This window comes from Taudactylus pleione, unplaced genomic scaffold (genome assembly GCF_031769625.1).
Source record: "Taudactylus pleione unplaced genomic scaffold, aTauple2 ptg000179l, whole genome shotgun sequence".
In the NCBI taxonomy this organism is placed as follows: domain Eukaryota; kingdom Metazoa; phylum Chordata; class Amphibia; order Anura; family Myobatrachidae; genus Taudactylus; species Taudactylus pleione.
This window is the reverse complement of record NW_028284581.1, coordinates 21,980,706-21,997,723: the sequence shown is the minus strand read 5'-3', so window position 1 is coordinate 21,997,723 and position 17,018 is coordinate 21,980,706. Positions and strand designations below refer to the sequence as shown.

General features: G+C 41.2%; 1 protein-coding gene across 3 annotated transcripts in view; it reads right to left on the bottom strand.

Annotated features, from left to right (window-relative positions):
* Window positions 1-17,018, bottom strand: part of ZNF516 (zinc finger protein 516) — a 128,308-nt gene that overhangs the window by 69,652 nt on the left and 41,638 nt on the right. For all 3 annotated transcript variants that reach the window (XM_088475913.1, XM_088475915.1, XM_088475914.1), the window contains exon 2: window positions 2,589-2,689. The gene's annotated coding sequence lies outside the window, so the exon portion shown is untranslated. The remainder of the gene's footprint in view (window positions 1-2,588; window positions 2,690-17,018) is intronic.

Below are 17,018 nucleotides of genomic sequence, written 5' to 3'. Positions count from 1 at the left end.
AGTAGCGATTTGTTTCCTACTTTACACCTACTTAGGAGGTGCAAACTACAATCTGCATTCACTTCCATTGAGACCCGCATTAATTTAAACACAGATTTGTAAGTGAAAAGCAAAAATTTGCACAGCTTGTTCTTGACCTGCGGTAACTCACGTTAATGGAATTCGCTGCTAATTAATTACATTTGTGTCTTGAATCCCACTAGTTAAAGATGCTGTAGTGGGAGAACTATTTTTCCCTGTTATTTAGGTCAGAGGTGTACAGCTGCTCTTTGGTGTCCCAGAATGGTGTGATACTGATACTCGTAAATGGCATAGTATGAAGAAGAGCCTCAATATTGGTTAATCAAATAAGAATTGTGGAGATGCTGTTATTGCAGTTCTCTATCTCAGTCTCTATGAGAACTAAGCAACTTTTGACAAAACTAATTGGAAGCAAGGTTATATAATCCAACTACACTACAAAACTAATAAAAGGAAAATTAATTATGGGGTAAGAATGCATTTGACACTTTGGGCCTTATTCAGAGGTAGACGCTAATGCATGTGCGGCGGCGAATGTTTGCAGAGTCACAGCGGTGTCAATATGCAAATGCTAATTTCAACCTTGCCCTTGTGTACGACGGACTCTGCAAGCTCGGAGACGCCCAATTTCAATGCTTGTGGACAGTGCAACTCCGCCGACGGCTGCAATCACTAAACACTTACAATGCCCTATGGCTGGCGCAGTGTCTCCTTCTGAAATTTTTGTAAACATGGCCTCTGCGCCTGTGGATCTGGGTTTGAGAATGCAGTTGCGTTCACCGACATGCTCATGACAGTCCATAACACCCATGAGATTATCTTTTTTTGCATTCACTTCAGGTTACATCTCAGTCACCTCCAAGGAACGTCCATGGCTTTCTGCCACCAGCTGAAATCGGAGCGTTCCCAAAAGCAACAGTGGACTCTGCGTATACTTCTTAGGAGTTTCCAGGACTCTTCCTGCATGCGCAGTAGCAAATAATCGCCCAACTGCAAACAAGCATTGCGTCCACCTTTATGCTAGTTTCTTATATTATCCCATTTAAGTTATTACATTTTATTTTTACAGATGGCTAGAAGAAAAAAATGTCACATCTCCTCTGGGGGTTTTTTGGCATACATTATTGGATAAAGTATATAGATTAAGGAGAGTCATGTGGAATTGCATCCAGAGGACCACGTTTGTAGTCCCACTTTTGTGTCCCAATACATGTTTGAGAGGATGTAGGCAGGATGCTGACGGTTGAAATGGCGACCGCCAGAATCCCAACACTGAAAGCCCAGCATCTTAATAAAGACTCCTATCATTAGCCTCACGCCAAAATTCGGGACGCACCGAACGTAGGCTAGCCGTGCGTCACGACCTGTTAGTCGTGGAGGGAGGGTTAGGTTTAGGCACCACCAGGAAGAGGGAGGGTGGGGGAGGGGGACCCAGATATTGTGTGATTATACACTGACATTTCTCACAGCGTATGGCCACGATATCAGATGGGTTTAGGCATGTCAGCTACACAAAGTTACTGTACTGCAGTTTAAAAGCGTGGCACAATTTTTTTTATGTAACATTTGGATTTCTCTATCATAGTTGGGGACACTAAGTTATATTACTATTTGAGCAGTGTGACTCCCAATTTTAGATATTGTATTTTTTGTTTTCTTTTAATGTTAAGGTTTATAACACAAACAATGGAGCTAATTCAATTGTTTTGTGCGACCAGTCCCAAAGTTGCACTTCGTAAATCTTCTTAAAGAAGGGCTTTGGGGTTGGTTGCGAGTGCCGAGCGTGTCGTAACGGCACCACTTCTGGCACATAGCTGCAATAAGCCGCTTCTCCCATGCTAATACTGTGCACACTCACGCTAAAAAGGGGCAGTCATGGGAATTTATTGAATAGCTCCCAGGCACTTAGCCCAGGAGCTAAATGTGTAAATGTTATTGCCCCCAATCAAATGGCAATTATTGGGGAAACAAGGGGATTTACTTCCCGACATGTATAAAGTGTACACCGAAAACTAAACATAGAAATTATGTATTAATAAACTAAAATGTAAACCATGTATCAAAGCTGAAAAAATTTCAAGAAAACTAAAAATACAATATCTAAAATTGGGAGTCACACTGGTCAAACAGTAATATAACTTAGTGTCCCCAACTTTGATCGAGAAATCCAAATGTTATAATACAAAAATGGTGCCACTCTTTTAAACCGCAGTACATGTAACTTAGTAGATCTGACATGCCTGAGCCCATCGGATATCGCTGATTTCTGCTTGCGCCCTCTTGATGTGTATGCAGAAATCCACATAAAAGAAGGATAATTACAGCGTGTCTGGCACTTAGCATGGGAAAAGCTGCCTAAAGCAGCCAATGCCTTGCATTAGGGTACAAGAATGGGGCTGGTCACGCAAACAATTGAATTAGCTCCCGACCACTAAAGACGGGGGTTGATTCTGTCAAACAGTTGACTTGCCCCCAATGAACTCTACACATTTGTTAAATACGCACATACTGCAAGCATTTTCTACGGCCAATAAAGATTTAAAATGTGCACATTATGTAAAACTGACCTTAAATAGAAGTCATGATGGCCAAATCATCCACTTCCACTCTATAAACAAGCTGGAATCAGTTCCATGAGCAAGACTGCAAGGATCCCCTGGGAAGGACACTAAAATAAAATGATTCAATATCAGTTTTCGTGAAGTTGATATAGGAAGTACATCAAAGAAAGTAATCCAATTTAAATGCAACATTTTACATATCTACCACTTCTATCAAAGCCCTTTAAAAAATATAAGCTAACAAGCAACTGATACAATGGCACATTCAGTGACACAAAATCTCTGAGTAACCAAAATTAGGTTTCTTAAACTGGCCATACACGATGCGATATGCACCATGCGACACGACTGGGGATCAGAAGTCCGACATATCGGGCGTTCCCCACATACGGTGCGATTGTGTGGCAGACTGCAGAATATGCCAGCTCCCCCCTCCCCCACCCGTATACTGCTGCATGGGATCGCACATCGCATCCCCAGATCGACTGAACCTGCAGTAAGATCTGGGGGAGATGTACGACCCCACGGGTGCGCGCTCTGTCCGATATCATGCCCATACACGGTACGATAGAGCAGCCATATCGTACCAATCTGTCGGATTGGCTGCTTTATCGCACTGTGTATGGGCACCTTAAAATATTGGGGTCAATCCAATTATTTGCAAAGGGTGCGAGTAGCTGTTGCCACGGCATTAAAAAGCAGGCAACATCACCGCATCTCACACCCCTCACGGTCCGTTCTGAGCCTGAATTCACACAATTTTGCACAGAGCCCTACGGGGCTGCAAGCACTTTTGTGCAAGCTTGGACTGCCGTCAAGCGTAGCTGTTGTCGTGATGACTCGCACCCGCGAGATCATCGCAAACAATTGGATTGACTCCCCAAGTGTGAATGACCAAGCTGGCTAGATCAGGTGACCAGTTATTGCATTCACCTCACTGCACACACAGGCAGATTAGGATCACAGGCAGCCATATTTGCAGGGATTACTGTACAGACACTAATCAGGATTGCACAGCACTTAGGGCTCACACGGTACGAAATGGGGCCCACTTGGCTTAAAATGTCCACAATTTTACAGACATAATTAAAGTGCATATGAACAGCTTACATAAAGAAACTAAAGTAATTAGTGCACCTATATAAAAATGGCACATTAGAGCAACAGGATTTCATGTATAGACTTTACGAATATTAATATATCATATCTGGGGCACTTTATTATATATCAGACGTAGCTAGCTTTCTGGTGATGTAAAATATACATCTGTTCATTTAGGATAGTTTGCAGTAAAATGTAACCAGACACCAAATTTCTATTTTTGTTGAGAATAAAATATTTAAATACCAACAATATTTCAGTAAAACAAATATTATAGGACTTCCGCACAGACCATGGGGTTCGTCAAGTCACATAACAAAAACAGTGTCATATTAATTGGACCCTAACACATCCCAATATTACCAAATTCTGGTTGTTCTAACTGTCTTCTGTGGACAGCCACTGGATTACAGGTGGCAAGTACAGTATTGTAATACTAATCTTGACATCTGATATGCATATCTTTGTTTGGGAGTCATTGCCCAATCAGATTTTTCAGTCTAAGTAGTCAAACTACTTGGTTGGTTAATATCCCTTTTACACTGGCCAAATTGGCGTGCCAACCTGGGTCGCAGCTGAGTGTAAAAGGGGCCAGGGTTGGATTCCCGGCAATCCAACCCAAGTAGTGAGCAGGGTTGAAAACGGGAATGACCCATGTAACCCTGCAGTGTGAACGGGTGACCTGGATCATCTGATCCGGGTCCCATTTACAGCAGATCACCACTCTATCAGAGGTAATCTCCAAGTACTAGCAGGAGAGAACCACTGAACCCGTGTGCAGTGAATAACCCAGGTCGGAGCTGTAGTCTGAAAGTGGTCTGTCCTGGGTCTGATCCGTGTTGGAACAGTGTTCCAAATCACAGGTCAGGGATTTTGGTGTAAAAGGGGTATAAGATAGTTAAGTTAACCTGTGGGTGAATGGCTCTAGTAAATGATGGCCCAAATTTATCAACGAGTGATATTCTTGCTATGATTAGTTACGAATCATAAATGGTGCTCCAACCAATCAGCTCATGTAATTTTTCAAACACATGACAATTAGGAGTTGATTGGTTTGAACACCATTTAAGATGCGTAACGAGTAATAAGAATATCACTTGTTGATAAATGTGGGCCTTGGGGCCTTATTTATGAATGAGTTTTATCATGCACAACAAGTGATAAAACTCGTAACGTTTGATAATGGAGCTGCAGCCAGTCATCGGTTTGAAATATTACAGTTGGGAGCAGATTGGCTGGAGCAGCATTTATCATACGCAACGAGTTTGATGACTCATTTTGAATGATAAAACTCATTGATAAATAAGGCCCAAAGGGAGTCCAATATATACAATGCCAAGGAAATACTATACTGCATCCATTTGTCAACAAATAGCCTTGCATTTTGTACTAAAATATACATGCTTTGTTCCCACTGAAAAGCTAAACATTGTAGAACACATTGTGATAAGAAGAATTTATAATATTAATATGGACTAATGTATTGTAGATCTTGAAATTACTGAATATCAACATGATAAATGCATTGCACCATGGGAAAACACATACATTACAGATATCGGATTCAGGGACGCAAGAATAAAATAAAAAAAATGTAACAAAAAGACAAAAGAAAAGTACAAGAAACCTGTGGATGTATTATGCAGTGCAGCAAAGCTGAAGTAGGGAACTGAACCACACAGATCACTTTACATTGCCTTTTAGGGTATATGCATGGCAAATATATTTAAAGCATCAAGGCATTTCATAGTGTTATAAACAGAAAAGATTTGGAGACATTAAATGCTCAGCATATCCGTATCACTCTGCAGTTGTTTGTTTGCTTTATTACATACTGAATGGGTGGTTTTCATTCTGCGTGTAGCCAGCAACACAAATATAATATTTTTTATTCTGCTTATACATTGTTAAAAATAAACTAAAATGACATAAGTTTTACAATTGATTGGTCTCCATATAATTATTGCTCTTCAGCAGTGAATCCCCCAGAGGGAGGAAATGCAGCTGCCACAGATGCACTAAGGAGCACGTGTAATAGGCTTGTATAGTGACTATTTCTGCAAGGTGCACATAATGCTGGGATCAGTCTTCATAAATACAGGTCAGCAATGCAAAATTAGAAAATACTAACAAGAGACAGCATGTTCCTTCTGTATAAAGAATACATGTGCATACATACATACATACATACATACATACATGAGGGTTCACTAAAGAATAAACATAGCTACCAAACTGCACACTCCTTTCTGACACTGGTATTTTTTAGTGATGCAATGGATTGTTGCATCATACCAGTAGATAGAAACCGCTCAGCACATTTTATTTTTCAGTAGCAGTCAGGTTCTCATACTGAAAAGGTTGCAGTAACCATGCAACCAAGAACTCTGGTAAGGTTATTGGATTATGAACGTTTGCAGATATACAGGAGTTCATTCAACCATATTAGGTTACAGGATTAGAAGAGGCATTTCCAATCTAGGACTGCAAATTACAATATACAGTAACAATGGTGCAGAATACATTTGTATAAAGCATGTATATATTAAGAATAAATAAAAAATAAATAAATACAATTATACACACACATATATACACACACACACACACACACACACACACACACACGTGTGACATCGAGCCTTCCACATTTATTTTTATGCTGATTTTGAATATTTCAACGTATTCTGCACAACTCTGCATTAACAATTGGAGAACATCAATGGTTTAATAAATCCTTTTCAATTTCAGGTCAGATTTTGACTTCTCCTTGACAATGCAATGCTGCTGACAAGAGGACACGTTTGAAATGGACCATTCATATTTTAACCTTTGCTTTGTTTTCTTACAGGTTAAATGAAGGTGAAAGTTCTCGGGATAAATAAAAAATAAAAAAAAAGTGCAGAGGGAGAAAATCTAAATGGGTGCAATTATTTAGCCATTTTGTAGACAAAAACTTAATCTTATTTCTGTTTTCATTCTGTTAGAAATGTGTTGTCAGCAATACATGCTGTCCAACAGGGGCGATATATGGTAAGTCAAGCTAAACCTATGGCCTTCAAACTTCAGGAACCAAGGTGAAAGGCTTCCAACTGGATGAAGGCCATCTGCTCGTGCTAATTGTATTGTGAGGATCCGAGTCATGTTTCCTGACATTTAAAACTAGATCAGGTCATTTATTTACAGTTAGACAACGAATGGTAAAAGTCAGTGAAGGAAATCAGCTACAAATTGATTAAGATCATTGCTGTACTTTAATACTGCTTGCAAATTTATTTTTAACTTTTCAAAGTAGCAACATATATTATATAAAGAGATCCATCTATTGCAGTTATTTAGGTCATATTTTTTGTCTTTATTTTTTAGAAATTTTAACACGTACAGTTGCAGTGACAGAAAGGAGACAGTGGTGCTATTCCATAAGACATTGTGGACACGTGTGGTTAGGGAGCATGTCAGCTACAGGCTACAGTAAATACCATTCAGAAAACCATGCAGATGTGTGTATGATTATATTATAAAATATGCACAAAAAAAGCGCTAAAACTAAACCTGGGTACACAATAAACGACGTGTGTACCGAATAATCCAACGGGCGACCAACCCCCACGCACACCAAAGGGGTGACATATCGAGCAGCTGGTACACGACATGTCCGGTGCCCGACATGTCTGCCCTTGCCGCATTCCGCTGCATGGGGTCATCAGCCGCATCGACAGGTTAAGCTGCATGTAGGGCCGACCTGACTATGCGGCTGACGACCCCACGGGAGCGCGCACACTATAGACTATTTTGAGGATTTGTCTTTCCCATCTGTCATACTCGGGCACATCACTCAAAAAATTGTTTACAGTGTACTCAGCTTAAGCTGCATGTTATATTTTCACATGAAACCTATTTTATTATGATCTTTAATTAAAAAAAAAGAAGAAAACCGTTTCTGCACATTAACATCATTGCAATAAGAGCCATGAACGAGTAGGTACAACAACATTGCTCTGGCTCTCCTCATAGAGCAGAGACTGGCAAATTAGCAAACACAGGTTAGAAGACTTTACTAATCTGCACAAAAACGGATTACTGAACTGCCAGCAGATTCTCAAACCCAAAACTCATCACCACAAGATAAACTGCAAGCACAGCAAGCAAAATGCTAAAGAATTATCAAAGAGACGTGCACATGTTGAATGGATTTTTAATACAAAAAAAACAGAGAACGAAAAAAAAAAAAAAATTAGTTCAATTTTAAATGCTCAGCAAAAATTACAAACCTGTATCTATAAAAAGATAAAATATTGCGCAGATTTCTAAGGTAATGTTCTGCTAATAATACACAAAGTAAACATGACCGTAACTTTATAATTAAGTTTTGTCCACATTACTATATAAAAAAAAAATCTAAAAGGGTAACCTCACCAACTATGACCCAGTGTCGTAACTAAGGTATTTAAAGCCCAGGGCAAGATGAAAAATGGAGCCCCTCCTATGTGCGCACGCCGAAGTCACGCGTGTCGAAAAAGAGTGCGGCCACTAAAAAATGGGAGCCAATTTTCGATGCGGAGAGTAACGCTGGCGTTATCACATCCCACTCCCCACCGCTTCCCCGCCTCACCGCAGTCGCCCAGCACCTTTCTGTGCCAGTCCCTCCCTAATCAGTCTCCTGCGGGCTCCTCCTGCATCCTGTTCCTTCTTCTCATCTTCTTCCGGGTACAGGGAGGAGGAGGAGCCTGGGACTTGCTGCAGTGGTCACCAGCCAGAAGCTCCCAGGGCTAGGAGGGGGGAGGATACCGCAGAGATCCCCTCACCCGGCGGCAGCAGTTTTGCAAAGGGCAGATCTTATCGCAAGAGCTGTCCTTTGCGGTACTAATTGCATATGTTAGTACATACGCAATTAGTGTTTTAGAGGTGACTGGCGGGATGTACACCGCATGGTTAGTACATCCCGACCTATGTCATCACACTGACTTTTGGATTAATAAGCGATTTCAAAAAAATATGTGCAGACTCCAGTTTCAAATATTACAATATTGAAGAGTCCCTAAAGATTTGTCACAAGGCATAATGACTCACTCTTATAATAGTTGATAAATCTTCTAGTCCAGTGGTTTTCCTTCTAGCTCATTTAAGGATTAACTAACTAACATGTACAAGTTGTCCTATCTGATTAAGAAGCAAAACAAACACGCACTTAGCTCTACCCGGTTTGGGCTATAGAAAGCTACACAGACTCCCCCCCCCAAAAAAAAAAAAGGCATAAAACTTAATGTGCGTACACACTAGACAATATTTTGCCCAATTTGGATGCATCGGAACAACAAATCGTGTGAAATACGTCTAAATCGTGAGTATCCACTCACGATCACAATGCGCGTCCCGCGGGTCGTACATCCCATATTCAGATCTTGCCTACAGCAGGCAAGATCTGCCAATCTCGTAACAAGATTCAGGTTGTTGGTCAGATTGGACAGTTTATGTAAGATATCGTTTGTCTGGGAGTTCAAGGGAAATCGTTGATGACACTGCATCTTTTACGAGTCGTCTAGTGTGTAGAAACCCTAAAGGTGCAAACACAAGGTACGATATCTATGAACGATAACGTTCAACGATATATCGTTCATTTTTATGCAGTGAACGACCAACGATGCACGTTCCAGCATGAACGATAAATGATTGTTCGTACATGCAGTGCAGTCTGGACGATATCGTCAACTTTGCCTGTTCAGAGATGTGGCAGGATGACTTCACTGAGAGATCTCTTTCAAAGATATTTTTCAAGTTAGTGGTACAGATCGTTCCATGTGTATCCAGCACAAGTTTTGGTGATTTACTAAACTAAACAGAAGCAACTCTACCGCATGAGGTTATGCTGTATGTATAAACAGATTAGTTTATATATTTATTGCTAAAAATGTTTGTTAATATCCAATATGAAAACAAGCCACTGCCTTTGTTCAGCACTACAATATGGTATACACAGGCCTGTGTGGCCTACTAATGGATCCACTAATGTAATGTAAAATGATCAGTTAAATCATGTGCAAAGTAGTAATATTGCACTTTGCAGACCCTACTTATTAAGAGCATAAAGAATTGGAACATTAGCCACCAAAATCTATACACTTGGCCAACGTAGTACAAGGTGCACAAATGTGATGTAACACATTACCATAAAATAACTTTCTAGTGGAAATTATAAATTACAAATTGGTGTTTTATTAATTTTCTCTAACATAAGGATGCCCACTGACTGTTTTGCAACCATCGATGGCCTACGGCGAGCGTTTGCCATCTGTAGTGTGGCATGGACGCCGCACCATCGATGGCGGGGCAGGATGCTGAGAAAACATCAGCGCCACCGGTCAGGTAGCCAAAAAAGTTAAAATTTAAAAAATAGCATGTTTCCTGTGGGCTGTAGCATACAGTATTTGTGCAAACAGCACTACCATGTTTACCAGACCTAAAGGTAAACAGCGAGAATTATTAATATTCACCTTTATATATGGTCAGACAAGCAGACACCAAATATAGATGTTTCTTAGAGCAGGGGGCAAATTAGCCCTGCATATTCCATCCACAGGTGCTGCAACTAGACAAACAACCCTACAATACAGCAAACATTACACAGCTGCTTGGATTATGTGAAAGGGTTCAGGATAGTGTAGAGCTGGTGTAATGGAAAACCAGGACATTTTCCTGCATACACAAGTATTTTTACCTTAATGCAATCCTTTGAAAAGCCTTTGGCATTTACATAGACTACTTTACAATACAGCTTCCCATGCCCAAATATGTAACAGACTGCCAAATGTGCATCGATAGGTGTGTCTTCACAAGTATAAAACCAAAGTGTGAGATTATGCATTTACAATCAACCAGACACACGGAACATTGCTTATATGTCCCTTTAGATATTATCAGTTATTAGTGTTTTCCAGAACAAAACATTTTTGACAGATGTCTAGTTGTAGATTTACTAAAGTGAGAGTTTTTAAAAGTGAGTTTTAAAAGTGATGTTGCCTATAGCAACCAATCAGATTCTACTTAACATTTAACTACTAACCCTCTTACCCTTATGTATGTCTTTTACGTATGTATATATGTCTTTTACAACCCAGTAAAATGTTAATGTTGATTCAAATTGTAAAGTGCAATGGAATTTGCTGCGCTATATAAGAAACTATTAATAAATAAACTAGCACCTTGTAGAAGATAATAGCTAGAATCTGATTGGTTGCTATGGGCAACATCACTTTTAAAACTCTCACTTTAGTAAATTTACCCCTTAGAATGAAATCATAGCTTGAGCATTTAATTAGTCTAAGGTTATTTCCTTTTTTACATAATCAGATGACAAAAGATTCAGATTCATATTGACTAATATTAAGAATAAGAAAAATCTGTAATACTACATTCTAACTACAATTCTACCCTTTTAAATGGGAAAGAAAAAAGTTTATTTGCCAGGATAACAACTCTGCTAACAATGCACCACTTCCAACAGTTTAAATAAAGTTGCAGACACGCAGTTCAGACTCTTAAAATAGTTGGTGCCAAGTTTCTACTGGATTTATTTTTCAGAAGCACCAGAAGGGCCTTTTGCAGCAACTGAATAATACTACATTATCGCAGAGAACTCGGGAATGTCAACAAGACAGACCAAGTTGGTGTTTGTAAGGAAAAAAAAAAGGTCATTTTTTAAACAAGAAATAAAAAAGAAGACAAAAAAAAAAAAAAAGGGCTGGCCAATTCGATAGTCAGTCTAAAGGGACCTATCCATTAGCAGATAAATTGAACGATAGAACGATATATCGTTCAATTTATCTGCTATGGATAGCCTCTGAACGATGACAGATGCGTTCTCCCGCGGCCGATAAATTGAATCTTTCATATCTCCAATATGTTGGTCAATTATCGCATATCACTGCCAGATATTAGAAATATCTGGCAGTTTATATGCGGTTAACGACGAAAGATATTAGCAGCAGCTACAGAGCGCTGCAGAGAAAAAAAAAATCCACTCCCTGAATGATGTCATGCGATATCGTTCATCGTTTGCCAAAATCTGTCATGTACATGTCAGATATCTTTCAGCACAGCCACCGGAATTTTCAATAGATATCTTTTGTCTTTCAGGAAAACATCTGCTAATGGATAGGCCCCTTAACTTGTAAGTAAATCTGAATGCAGCTCACCAAAAATAGGGGTGGTTTACCCATTTGTAAACCAAAGAAAAGAGAGAGATTGGGAGCGCAGTCAGATTGGATACATATTTCATTTGTAAAAAAAAACACAGCAATTACAATAAATAAACTAAAATGATCATTGTAAAAAACTATTTATAATAAACAAGTACATGCAAGAAAACCTGCAGCCAGCGGAATTTTAAAACTACTATTAAGCATACATTTTAAACAACCCTGATGCCGCCTGTTCTCATCTACCCTCAGTTAATGCACCATAGGGCTGCTAAAACAAAGGGACTTCATGCTCGTTCAAAATTTTAAAAACAAAATCACTATAACCAATTTATAGTAAGCTGCAGTTCTCATGCATTTTACCTATATTCAAAGTGCGGGTGTGCCCAAGTACTGGCACACAATGTGTAAAGCAAAAACTTATTGTACTTAGTCCCACAGGCACTCTTGTGAGATGAACGGACTTTAAACAGAAAATAAATTTGAAGTAATGTCTGCGGCAAAATATCTGTACTCTGAAGTATTGTACTTGATAAGCACTTGTCATGTGAAGTGTGGGACTGCAAAAAAATGAGAAGCAGCTTAGCCCCCTTATTGCAATACTTTATAGACAGGAAATATATTTTAAATATTAAGGTGGTCATGTGTGAGTTATTAAACATCTAACTGCAGTGTGTTACACAGAGAAAATGAGCTTTTATGTTGTAGTGCCATTATTGGGTTATATTTGAGCTATCATTGTGTTATCAGCATTATCTTTATAGTTGTGGAATATAAATTTCTGATGTACACAAATAAAGGTGTTTGATGTAGCCTTAATGTGCATAAGTTTTATAGGTTTCAGAGCCTTAAGCTGGCCACACATCTAAAGATTATCTGTCCAACCAGCCAACTAGTTGATTTGTTGGAATGAAAATCTGGTAAGGTGTGAAAGCAAATGACAATCAGCAATTTGCTCCCAAACGCTGGAAAATGGACCAAAACTGTTGTTTGAACAAATAGTTTAGATCAAACATTTAACAAACTTGTCTGAACGAAAATTTTCATCTGTTTTCTGGCATTTAGGAGCAAATTGCTGATCATCATTTACTCCCATTGCTTACCAGATTTTCATTCCAACCAATCAACAAGTTGGCTGGTTGGATGTAAGTTGGTCTAGTGTGTGGCCAGCTTTAGTGGCAGATTCAATCAAGGCCATCTTAACCTATGGGCACACTGGGCAGTAGACCAGGGCCCCACGATTTGAGGGGCCTTCGAGCAGGGGCGGGCTGGGCTAGGAGGAATCTACATGGAGTGTGGGTCAATTGCTCCTTGCATAGGGCAGCTGGCTGAGAATCAGGCAAAGAAAGATGCTCCCCATCCCCTCTGATTGTTAATTGCAGACAATCAGAGCGACCGGGCAGCATTCTGTACCTGCCTCCCATCCTGCAGCCACGGAGCCATATTAAGGGAGGGGGAGGGGGGGGGGGGGGGGACACAAACCTCTGGGCACCTCTTCTCACAGGGTGCCACTTTAATCACAGCTGCAGTGCAGAGCAGGAACTGCACCGCGAGCTGGAGAAGAGGGAAGTGGAGTTTGTAAAGCCTGGGGTAACGAGATGTAAACCATAGATTCTGCGTTAAGTGCTGGAGTCTATGGTTTTCCAAGCACGTAAAACCCCAGAGGCTGAAAACTGAGTTATACACAGGGAAGCAGGTCCTTATTAAATAGGTCTAGGTCTAGACTGTAAACCCCGCAGCTAATTGGATATACCCTTTACTAAACTCATTATGCCACATATTTGCTGAAGTCTACATTACAAAATTACAGATATAGCAAACATTTTCAGTACAATGGTACTCTATAGTTCATAATTCACAGGTGACTAATGAAAACATCAAGTACTAGTTAATTCATTTGTAGAAACGAAACATTGAAAAAGGACATTCTTTTTATGGTAATTTTATTCTTATCTGCAAATAAAATTACTTTAAAACAAGATGTCAGGTGAATTTATTTTTTTGCTGGTCAGCCACTAGAGGGAGCATTCTGGAGCTTCTTCTAACCTGTCATCTACATCCTTGCAAAATGACGGCTGTAAATGCAAAGCATAAAAGATATCCACCACAAATCTATGTATTAGCCTATATACTCTAACAAAATATTGCACAGACTTGTAATGTATTTGTGGTATAAGGGTTATGTATCAATATTCTAAATTCTCCCTGCAGTACAGGGAACAATCACGGTGGCCAACTGAGTACAGCCCAACTCTGATGAAGGAACACACAGTCATGGGGTGCAAAATATGTAGCTGAATGAAAAGATCAGCTAGAACTTGTTGCATCTGGGTCATTTTGGCAGCTAGATAGCAAGGCATGTCATTCGATTCATTACAAATAAATTTAGTGCTGCTGCTTCGCATACACATTTTAATCCATATAGCGAACTAGGAATTGCTACCTGCACAATGACGACAACATTAAGCATCTGCACTGGGTGTTGGAGCGCCTGTAAAATAAATGTCTGAGCATACAACTGTACAGGCACTAATGTAATGGCAGCAGTATGCGTAAAGATAAGTGGAGGAATTTGGGGACAATGATTTAACAACATTGCCAAGTCTTGGATGGAGATAAGTGAACGGAGATCAAGTCCCAACCAATCAGTTCCTAACTGCCGTGTCACAGACTGTATTTAAAAAATATCAGTTAGGAGCTGGTTGGTTGGTACTTTATCTCCATTCAAGGATTAGTAAATAAATACCCTTCGGTCCTTTAATCACTGAATGTATGAAAAGGAAAGTGGACAGTTAATTAATGGTTTTTTAAGCACAGATATTACAATTCTATTTCAACACTAGCTCTAATTGTAAAACGCAATAAGACATGCTGGCACAACGTAAAATACATTTCACTAATAATACAAGGTGTTCATTTATGGTACAGCCTAGGTACACAAAAAATAGCTTTCCAAGAAAGTTAACACACATTTCACAACTCTATTGGTAACTGTATTACTACAGGTCTACTACGTAACCAATATGACGAGTGACTCAAGGTAGAGGGGGAGATGTATGAAGCTTTGGAGAGGAAGAACCAACCAATCAGCCCCTGACACTTCAAGGCTGTGTTTGAAAATGACAGTAGTCGATTGGTTGATACTCCAAGGCTTGATACATCTCCCCCAGAGTTACATGTGCAAATGGGATCTAGGATTTGTGAAGAACTTTATTAACAGAAAAATATGAGATATGGTAAGAACTTACCCTTGTTATCTCTATTTCTACGAAGTCCATAGGGTTCCACAGGATGCCTTGGGGTAGAGGTGTGACGTCAGTCGCTGGGCACCATAGAGTTAAGCTTTTCAGCCTCCCAGGATGCACTAGGGTCCCCCTCCTATACCCCGCCCCCGAGCCAAGGCACCTCAGTTAGTTATCAAGCCATAGGCCGGAGGAGGAGAAGGAAGAGAGAGAAAAAAGATCTGGACACATACAAGAATCACATTCTCACCAGAGGGAGACGGAAAACCGGTGACCAGAGCAAAGCCCATCTGCAGCACAGGTGCGACAGGGCGGGAGTCCTGTGGAACCCTATGGACTTCGCAGAAATAGAGATAACAAGGGTAAGTTCTTACCATCTCTCATATTTTCTACTTCAGGGTCCATAGGGTATCCACAGGATACCTTGGGGATGTCCCAAAGCAGTATCCTTTAAGGGTGGGGACGCTCCTGTGCAGAAAGGAGAATCTGCCGCCCGAAGGAAGCATCCTGAGAGGCGAAGGTGTCAAACCTGTAATACCTCACGAAGGTATGGACAGAGGACCACGTAGCAGCCTTGCAGATCTGAACTGCCGAGGCACCACGTCGAGCTGCCCACGAAGGACCCACAGACCTAGTGGAATGAGCCTTCAGAGAAGGAGGGACCGGTAGGCCTTCATGAAGATAAGCTTCCGAAATAGCCATACGGATCCAGGCTGCCAAAGTTTGCTTTGAAGCAGGCCAACCCTTTTTACGGAAGCCATAGAGGACAAACAAAGCGTCTGACTTCCTAAACGAAGATGTGCGGTCAACATAAGTCCTTAAGGCCCGCACAACATCCAAAGAGGCCTCACCCACGGAAAGACCCGGTGAGTTAAAGGCCGGAACAACGATTTCCTCGTTAACATGAAACTGGGAAACAACTTTGGGAAGAAACTCGGGCCGAGTGCGGAGCACTGCCCTGTTCCCATGAAAAACCAAGAAAGGGGGTCTACAAGAAAGAGCCCCCAACTCAGAAACACGTCTGGCCGAAGCAATGGCCAGAAGGAAAACAGTCTTAGCTGTTAGCCATTTAAGATCCACTGAGCCCAGTGGTTCAAACGGCGGTCCTTGGAGAGCCCTCAGGACCACAGCCAAATCCCAAGGCGCCACAGGTGGAACAAAGGGCGGCTGAATGCGGAGAACACCTTGCATAAAGGTGCGCACATCCGGGATTGTAGCAATCCTACGGTGAAACCAGACAGATAGGGCCGAAACCTGTACCTTCAAAGAAGCAAGGCAAAGCCCATGATCTAGTCCCGCTTGCAGGAAGGCGAGAATCTGAGAAAGACGAAACTCCCGCGGTGCATAACCTCTCGGTCGACACCACTGGAAGAACATATGCCACACGCGATGGTATATCCTCGCGGAAGACTGTTTCCGAGCTCGTAACATGGTACGCACCACAGAGCTGGAAAACCCCCGGGACCTCAGCATGGCCGTCTCAACAGCCACGCCGTCAAAGACAGCCGAGTCAGGTCCGGGTGAAGACAAGGACCCTGAAACAGAAGGTCCGGTCGTAGCGGCAACTGCAGAGGACTGTCTACGGACAGACCCTGAAGGTCTGAGAACCAGTGCCGTCTGGGCCACGCGGGAGCTATCAACAGGAGCGTCCCTCCTTCCTGTTTGAATTTCCGGATTACCCGTGGAAGAAGGGAGACCGGAGGGAACAGGTATGCGAACCGGAACGTCCACCGGACGGACAGAGCATCCACCAGAGACGCCCCTTCGTCTCTTGTGCGAGACCTGTACACCGGCAACTTGTTGTTGTGCCGGGATGCCATGAGGTCGATCACTGGAAGACCCCACCTGTCCACCAGCAGTTGAAAAACATCCGGGTGCAGGGACCATTCCCCTGGATG